Source organism: Puntigrus tetrazona, chromosome 9 (genome assembly GCF_018831695.1).
Source record: "Puntigrus tetrazona isolate hp1 chromosome 9, ASM1883169v1, whole genome shotgun sequence".
In the NCBI taxonomy this organism is placed as follows: domain Eukaryota; kingdom Metazoa; phylum Chordata; class Actinopteri; order Cypriniformes; family Cyprinidae; genus Puntigrus; species Puntigrus tetrazona.
The window spans coordinates 25,435,449-25,444,854 of NC_056707.1; positions in this window are offsets into that span (position 1 = coordinate 25,435,449).

A 9,406-nucleotide genomic window follows, 5' to 3' on the forward strand; every position below is an offset into this window, starting at 1 on the left:
GGGTAATTCTGTTTTCAAAGAGTACACTTTTAGTATATAATAGTTTCTTACTAGTTGCACACATTGTTAGTACACTTTAAGTGCTAATTAAGTACTAAGTACTACCCTTTAGTGTACTATACATTGTATGCAGGTACCATTACTATGTAATAATATGGAAAATAAATCATATTCAATTTAAAATCACCTGTTGTGAAAATCTGTCCATCGATAATAATACGCAGTGATCTTTGTGAAGCGTATCCTTTTAGGCTCTGTTCTCAAAACATTTATTTTTAGCCTCGCCTCTTGACTGGCATCTTTCTATGCGCTTTATAAAGACCGTACAGATTTATTCCGTAAGCTTCCCGTCATCTCTTTTGCCTGTAGATTCGGTGAAGTGCAGAGCGTGTTTATTGTCTGTAGCTCAGCTTTTTGCGCAGTTTTCAGGAACCTTTCAGGTGCTCTTTATCCACGAGTACTTTAACTTCACGGAGGCTAATGGCACTAGAGTGCTGCGCCATAGGCTTAGCGTCTGGACTGACTGGAAGTTATATGCATCGCGCTGCAGTACCTACCGCTTGATTTTACCTCCGCCGCCTCACCTCCCAGTACCTCTCCTAAAGATGACCCGTCGCCGTTTTGGGCCGTGTTCAATGATTCATTTACTCACACTAAGCGCGCGGCTTGACTTCAGGCCGTTACAGCCAGTTGAAGCAGTGAGCGGACGGAAGCTGCTCTTCTGCCGCTTTTAATGTATTGGTGTCTGTTGCATTACAAATCCTGTAGTGAAGACTGCAAGCATTTAACGTAGAAAGAGGCAGGAGGTTCAGGGAGGAGTTAACAAAGAAGCAGCGTAGAAAATAGAGCTCGTGAATGGATTTGATTGCATTACATCATTTTGATCCTTCGTGAAGACCCAGGTATGCTGCTGTGCGTGATGAAGAGTGAAGCTTTGTAGATACGGCGTGGATCGTAGACCAGTTAAGTAGTTTCAGTTAGTCTTTGAAGTCACGCACTGTGTATTTGATTCACTAATAGAATCGACTAAAGATCCAGCTTATTGCACTGGTCGCTTCATAAAAAAATTCATTGGGGCTGGACTGCTGGTTGTACGGTATATTTTTATTTCCCTTCTTGAGCAGGGGTTACATCGTAACTTGGCAATTCATTTCAAGGAACCCGAATGGCGATCAGAATCTTTCCAGTTAAAATTAAATGCGCTGTTTTTTGTTGTATGTTTTTGTTCAGTAAAACAATGACTCAAAGAAGTCATTTGTTCGGAAATCTGTCTTTGATGGATTGCACATTGTGCTTTGAATCTCTAATAAAGAATCAATTCATAAGAGACTTTTGTTTTGATTGGACTGATTCAGTTCTTTTGGTGAATCAGCATAGTTTTGATTCTAAAAAAATTCAAAATCGAAAGAATGCTTTGTTGGAAATAGTATGCTTCAATTTTATTCATGCACTTTGAATGCTGAAAAGAAGAACCGAAGAGGAATCAAACCAACGCTGGTTGTGCTGGATGTTTGCAGTTCACTAAAAGGAACCATCCATAAAGAATCATAAGATTCTTTCTCTTTTAAACTAAATCATCTAGGTTTCTCTGTGTTTGATTTGGTTAAAGAACCTGCTCATAAGACTCAACTGTTTTGATCAGCTAATGCTGGTTATGCTGTATACTTTAAACCATAGAAGTAAAATGATTCATAAGTCTTTGCATTCAGTTTGGACTTCACACTAGTTTGTGTATTCATTAGTCACATTTGTTGGGAATATTAACCTATTATGTTTTCTTACTGTATGTTTTGAATCTCTAAAATACACAGTTCATAGTAAAGGCTATTTGTTTCCAGGAATCCGATTCGCTGAGATTCACGCCATATGTTTTGAAAAACAAATCAAAGAATCGTTTACGTGAAATTGAACACAACACTGGTTTTGCTGTATATTTTAATTCAGTAAAATGACTGGCTTTCTGTGCTAGTAAGCGGCTGCTTATGCTGAATCTCTAAGAGAACAGAAATCATTTTGTACGAGGATCAAAATGCACTGGTCGTTGATTCTGCATGTTTTCACGAAAAAACCGATTACGTAAGAATCTTTCATTTTAAGATTGCGACCGTGAATTACGTTGCATGTTTTGATTGAAAAAACAAAGCACTCTCATAAAAGTCATTTATTCAGAAATCATCCTTTGTACTGTTTGCACCATAAATCATAAGAAATTCTTTTCATAGAATTGATTCACAAAAGGTAAGTATGAATTTGGAATCGTCGACAATTTTTGCCAGATGTTTTGATTCCTAATGGAGCTGAATCATAGTGTGCTAATTTGGTTATTACGTTTTCCATTAGATTTTGAGTAACAAATGAACCAGGACCCGAATCATCACTCTTTCATTTAGTAATCCAGTTTGAATCACTAAAAGTCATTCCGTTCCTCTCAATCCAGAATCACGGTTTTGACTGTAATGTTTAAATGCTGCGTATCAGGGTGCACCACCACTGGGAACAGCGCTTTGAAGTAAACGGATTGTTACACATGGCGTCTGTTTGGACTGAAATCAAGTGCACCACGACTTTGGAGTAGATTCCACGCTTCCGCGCACCGAGAAGAGCCCAGGCTATTCTCTGTTTACATGTAATAAATGTTGTGCTGTTTTCCTGGCAATACTTTGAAGCACAGTTTTGCATCTTGCTACTCCATTTGCTTCCCAATTTCACTTCTCTTGTGCCAAAATCAATGTGTACACCTACACAGGCACTGCACGTGTGATTCGCGAACTGATCTCAAGTCCTGATGTACTCCCGATTTGTACATTATCTGGCAAGGTGGCAGGAATAATCAGGTGACCCTTGTCAGTGAATCTTGATGCCTTTGTTAAGACTGTTATTGCAACAGCATATTGATGACACTTATTCCATAACACCACATTCTAGTTATTTTGATTGGTATACACATATAAGTAAAGTTTTGCGTCTACCATTTGAATATTGCCCACTTTTCTGCTCACACGCTGAATTTATTTGATCAAAGAAACACCTAAAAGTGTGGAAATGTTATTACTATTCCAAGTAGCTGTTTACTATTTATTCATGCGTAAAATGCAATTTATTCCTGCGATGAAAACCTGCATTTTCAGCATCCCATTCCTCCAGTCTTCAGTGTCACGATTCTTGAAATCATTCTAAAATGCTTATTATTTAAAATACGAAAGCAGTTTGTACTGCTTAACATTTCTAGTAAAACAGTTATTACGTATTTCTGCTTTGGTGGCCCATTAAATGCAAACAAATATTGGTAAAATATAAGATATAAAAGCAGTGCTGTCACCTTTGTGCGTCCTCGCTGAACAAGAAAGTATTCATTTCATGCCGAAATAAAAAAGAAGTGTCACCTATAGACACTTATTAAGTGCTTGGCAGCGGTGAAACAAACTAAATAAAACCATCCGACAATAAACAGCACAGCAAACATCAGACATGTTCGTTTCATACTGAATCCGATTCTCAAAGCATAATGTAAGCTCACCCTCATATGACCTCTCCAGAAATGATGTGGGTTGCCAGGTGCTCACGAGTAATTGGTGTTGCATGAATAAAACCCTCAGAGTAAACATAGCCTGGCCTTACAGATGCTCCAAGCGTACACAACTAATTTATATTTGTCCAGCGATTAGTTTAGTTCTTTTTTTCTAGGATTTTTAGCATCTAGCCTACTCAAGGCCAGCTTACTCTTATCTTATCACAGATATTTCGCTACAACATCCTGCCAGCTCTGCTTCAGTTTTTCGACAATATAAAGTTTTCTTGCAGTAAATGTGTTAATTGTAACAGCAGGTCCATATATATACAGTGGAAAAAATAAAGCACTATTTTATATTTGATGATTTACTAAAATTAGTGTATAAACCAAGCCTCCATATTTAATAATGAATAGTTCATTTAAATAATTCTATTTTTAAATGAATGCTTTATGCATATTGACATCATGTTGTTTTAATTAATGTTTAATGCATTACTTTATTATTTCCATGGCGAGTTTTTTCTGCTTTATTTTTTGAGTGGGTGTATAATAGAGAGTATGTGCTAAAGGTACAAAGCCAGATTTACAAGTATTTATTTACTTCATCAAATTTTAATAAAATGAAATATTAATTTTCCCAGGTGTAAAAAAGCTACACTACTTTTTAGTGTACATTAGTATTTGGTGTACGCATTTGATCAGATTATTAATTTAAGAAAAATAGTATTGATTATTATTTCTATAATTTTTTCAGTTTATTCTATTTTCTGTTAGTTTACACATTTTTCCATTAGAATAATAAATAAATCCTGATTTTTTAAAATAAAAATAAAATAAATATCAAAATCTTTCATAAATATATCTACATAATATTTTCAAAATATTTCATTTTACACACACACACACACACACATATATATATATATGTGTGTGTGTGTAATAAATAAATATTTTTTAAATAATAAATATTTATAATATTATATATATATATATATATATATATATATATATATATATATATATATATATATATATATATTATATATACATACATATGCCAAAATTTAAAGAAATATAAATGAATTCCTAGCTGTGGCATAAAAGTAGATGAAATGCTGGCATCAGATGGATACAGCAGTGCCCTTATGCGCCACCGTGTTCAGCGGGAGCCTAACCATGAATTTTTTCCAGGCCTAATGCACTTGGTTTTCCGTTCGCCGATTGCTCTGAGAGGCTTCTCGGAATCCTGCTGCGCTTCCAGCGCGATAGCAGACCAGTGCGAGCCAGTATGATAACATGATAAAGATAAAAACGCATCAACGTACGCCCGAAACCAGGCCGCGCTCCGGAGCCATACATGCGGCGCTCACCAGTTGACATGAAAACATTGCTTTACGCTCATCATTTATATTCAGCTTCAGGACTCGACTAAATTGGGCTTTTGTGCGCCAGGCAAGAGAGAAAAAAATCAATCAGACGATTAAATGGGTACAGCTACATTAAGCTAGATAGAGATTTGATAGATTGCAGCAAAGCAGGAAATCCAAATAAGCTCATAAAATGTACATTAATGTACATTATTCCATACAGTAGGGATTTATTGCAGGCACTGTGTATTCATTTATAAGCTTCTAGATTAACATTAACAATACTTCTTTTTAACACGTAGGCTTTGTCAGATTATCAGCAGCACTGTGCTTTTATATAAAATAACTACTTTTAGCTCCACAATTGGACTTTCTTCTTGCATTTCTGAGCTTGTATCTCATTTCAGATATTGCCAGAATTCCCATATTTATATATATTTTCACAACAACAAAAGGGTACATTATAAACTAAAGAAAAATGCATTGTAGAGATAAAATTTTAAATAAAAATTATTCCATGATGGAAACAATTCCATAATACAGTGCTACTTTACAAAATGACTAAGGTAAGAAAAAATCAAAATATACTTCTATTGCTGTTGCTGTTGTTCTTCATTATTCTAATTATATAACTATATTATTATTAGTAGTAGTAGTAATGTAGTATTTTTGCAATAATTTAGAATATTAAAAAATGCAGACAATAGTACAAATGCAACTGATTTGCTTTATTAAATAGACAATATTTCTAAAGTCTAAGTAAATTGACGGAAAAGATATTAGAAAATGTAGAGTTAATTAATAGTATTTAATGAATATTTGTATTTACTAAAATTTTTTATGAAATTTAATTTAAAAAAGCCAAACAGTAAACACTTTTTGTGTGGAAACAAAACTAAAACTATAGCCTATTAAAATACACAATTTACAAAAAATTAAAGGTAAAATAAAGGTTAACTATTTCCAGGTCATGTTGACAAAACAGAGTTTTAAAGTTTAAATTTGATTAACCCAGCAAAATAACACTGAAATACATGAAAAAATATATAGCAGTACCAGTTGAACTAAAAGTAATATGTATGTATGTATATATATATATATATATATATATATATATATATATGTATGTGTGTATATATATGTGTGTGTATGTGTGTATATATATATATATATATGTATATATGAACAAATTCAGTATTTTATTCATACACTAAAAATGCCTATTATTTCATCTCCTCTCTGGCATTTGTAACTTTAATTAGATTCAATCCCTTACCCATGCAGTAAAATTTGTAGAAAAGTCATGGGAAATTCTTATTTGAAACAGAAATGAATGAGTCAGTTTGCTGTTTTTGTTCATCAATAACAGGAGGCGTATTTGAGCAGGAAATAATTTACAGTGCTTGGTTGGAAGTATAAAGGCCAGTGTGTGTGTGTGTGTGTGTGGAGTCAGTTTTCCAAGGCTGCAGGCCGTGTTGACTCGCATCTTCACACACTTGACAAATTGCTGTTTTGGATTCAGATGGCGTGCGCCGATGTGTTTTACACGAGATGGAAGAGCCAGTCAAATCAATCTCCGTTCTCTAGTTTTAATAATACAATCCAAAATGGTTGCGCTCCAGAATCTTATGAGGCTGAAAGAGTGAGCGCACGGGGAGAGAAGATTACTCACGTTTGAAGTCATTCTCCGATCTGCCGGATAAATCTGAAATAAAGATAACACCCGTTTGATCAGAGAGCAGATCAGGCGTGAGCGCCAGATATGCAGTCATACAGTAAGCTTACAGTTAATCCTAAACACTAAGCGTTTAGCAGCATAATATTTTTGGAACAAAACTGGATGTTCAATGAGAAAATACAAGGCTGGATCCACAAGGAGTTATAGCCTAAACTTTAAGAATGATCAATAAACTAATTGCATATCTATACTTAACATATCATATACATATCTATACACATATCTATACTTAATTCAAGTATTTTAGTTTTACTTGTTTTGTATCACATGTATGAGCTGCTAAATTATTATTGACAGATTTTTTATTTTCTTTTTTTATAGAAGTGACAGATAAATCTAAAGGCTGTCCTCCAACAGATTAAGTGTGAGCTATTGTATTTTCGCTGTAATTTCCATTCATGTTCGAAGCTAGAGTGTTCGTCACGGCAGGATCGGTATTCACGTCAAGAGCAGTTCCTGCTAAGTTTGGGGTTTTCCTTTAACACTCTTTCTGTAGAGGATGTTTTTTCCGTCACCTTGTCAGACTGACCCAATAAGCGATATTAAACCGGAATGTACCAAAAACATGTATTTTACCCCACCTGGACACACGATTTTACAGATCCCCTGAAGGTGACTGAGTTAGTTTTTATTCCTAGATTTGAGATAGCAATCCCCAGCAGCCCTGCTGTGATGATATCTACCCAGTCTATACTGAGCATATTGAAGTGTGCAATAAGAAAATAAATTGAATTTCAGTAAATCGGTTCTCTTATTCATTTATCGAAGCAATGTCTAATTTGTCTGTTTCAGCTTTCACAGATCCTAAAAAAATAGACCTCCAGAGTTAAACTTTCATTTTGTATCCAGAATTTGTGCAGGGCAGTACAGAAATTCAATTGGACCAATGGAAAAGCAAACTAAAAAAATAACTAGAAAATTTTGACTTGGAAGATTGTATATATATATATATATATATATATATATACTCTGCTATGTATATATGTATATTTTATATACATATATATATATACATATATATATATATATATATAAATAAAATATATACATATATATATATATATATATATATATATATATATAAATTATATTAATATTATATATATATATATATATATATATAATAATAATATAATTTATATATATATATATATATTATATATATATAATAATAATATGTATATATTTATATATATATATATATATATAATATATATAATAATATATATGTATATATATATGTATGTATATATATATATATATATATATATATAATATATATATATATATATATATATATATATATATATAATATTAAACAATTAGTTTTACAAGAGTCAAGCAAGTTATTACATTATGATTGTGGATCACAGTATTATTAACATTTTCATACAATATATTTTTATATATATATACATATATATATATATATATATATATATATATATATATATATATATATATACCCATATATATATATAATAAAACAACTATTTTACATTTGTAATGTTATTTCACTTGATTTATTTACTGCATTTCCGATCAAATAATGCAGTTTTTGCTGAAATTATATCTCTTAGTGCGTAATAAGAAAATAAATGAATTTCAGCGTCAGTTTCTCTCATCATTTATTATTTCGACACAATTCCCTAATTTATCTATTTAGCAACCAGATCCTGCACTTCCACCAGCGAAAAAAGGCTCATGTCATCAGAAATTGCCAGTACATGGGAGAGAGTGACTTTGTAACTTTAGAGATGAACTGCACAGTCTACCGCTGCTCCAGACTAGTCGAGTTCTGCCTGAAAATAATACCATGGCCCCATAGCCAGCTGCCCGCAGGGAAGGGGCTGGTATGAGCTTCCTCCACACACTCCTTCCAGTTTTTGATCTTTGCTTCGGGCTTCCTGATAACATTACAAAACACTCCGAATCTTAGATCAAATTGCATTATTTTGAGATGGATCAAGGCCGAAGTATTCCAAAGCGGAAACCACGGATGGCCTGTAAACGGAGCTGAAGTGCTCCGTCAGAACCGTCGGCGAGTCCAAACCGAAGCCAGGAGCAATTACGCCAGTATGGATTTCCTTTCAGCACGGAAAAAACGCATGACCAGATGGAAAATGCCGTTATCTTTTCTGCATGTTAAGCGTTAAAACATTTAACTCCATGCTGGTCTAGTTTGCATAAATGAATAGATGTAGTATTAATGAGTTGGATGCAAGTTCGGTTAAAACCGCAGTTTCAGATATTCGTGAATCGTACAACCGGGAAGTTCTCCTGCCGCGATGCGATCATTTTAAGATGCAAAAATAAACCAAAGCCTAAATTTCCAGCCAAATCAAATCAAAGCCTTTAATGTGATTTTCTGCGCTGAACCAATATAAATCATTTTTTGCAGGAAGCTTACACACCCAGGAATTATAATGATCCTGAGCCTAAATCTAAAATTAGTAAAAACATTTTTGTTTGAAATACAGTAAAATATTAGATGAAAAACACTGCATATTATTTTTATTTGTTCAATTTTAAAATGACTAACTGGGCGTATATAGCACTAATGTCAAATTATATGGCGTATTTAAAAATGAAATATTGACAAAGCACATAGCAACATAGCCAAAAAATTATTAAAAATATGTTTTTATATATAATATATAAATATAAATTAAAAACACTGGTTTTATTATTTGCTTGCAGAACAACGATTTTAGACTAAGTTTAAGCTGAGCGCTGAATGACCAGCTGAAAATAAATTAGGAATAAAAGCAGAACCAAAACAGAAATAAA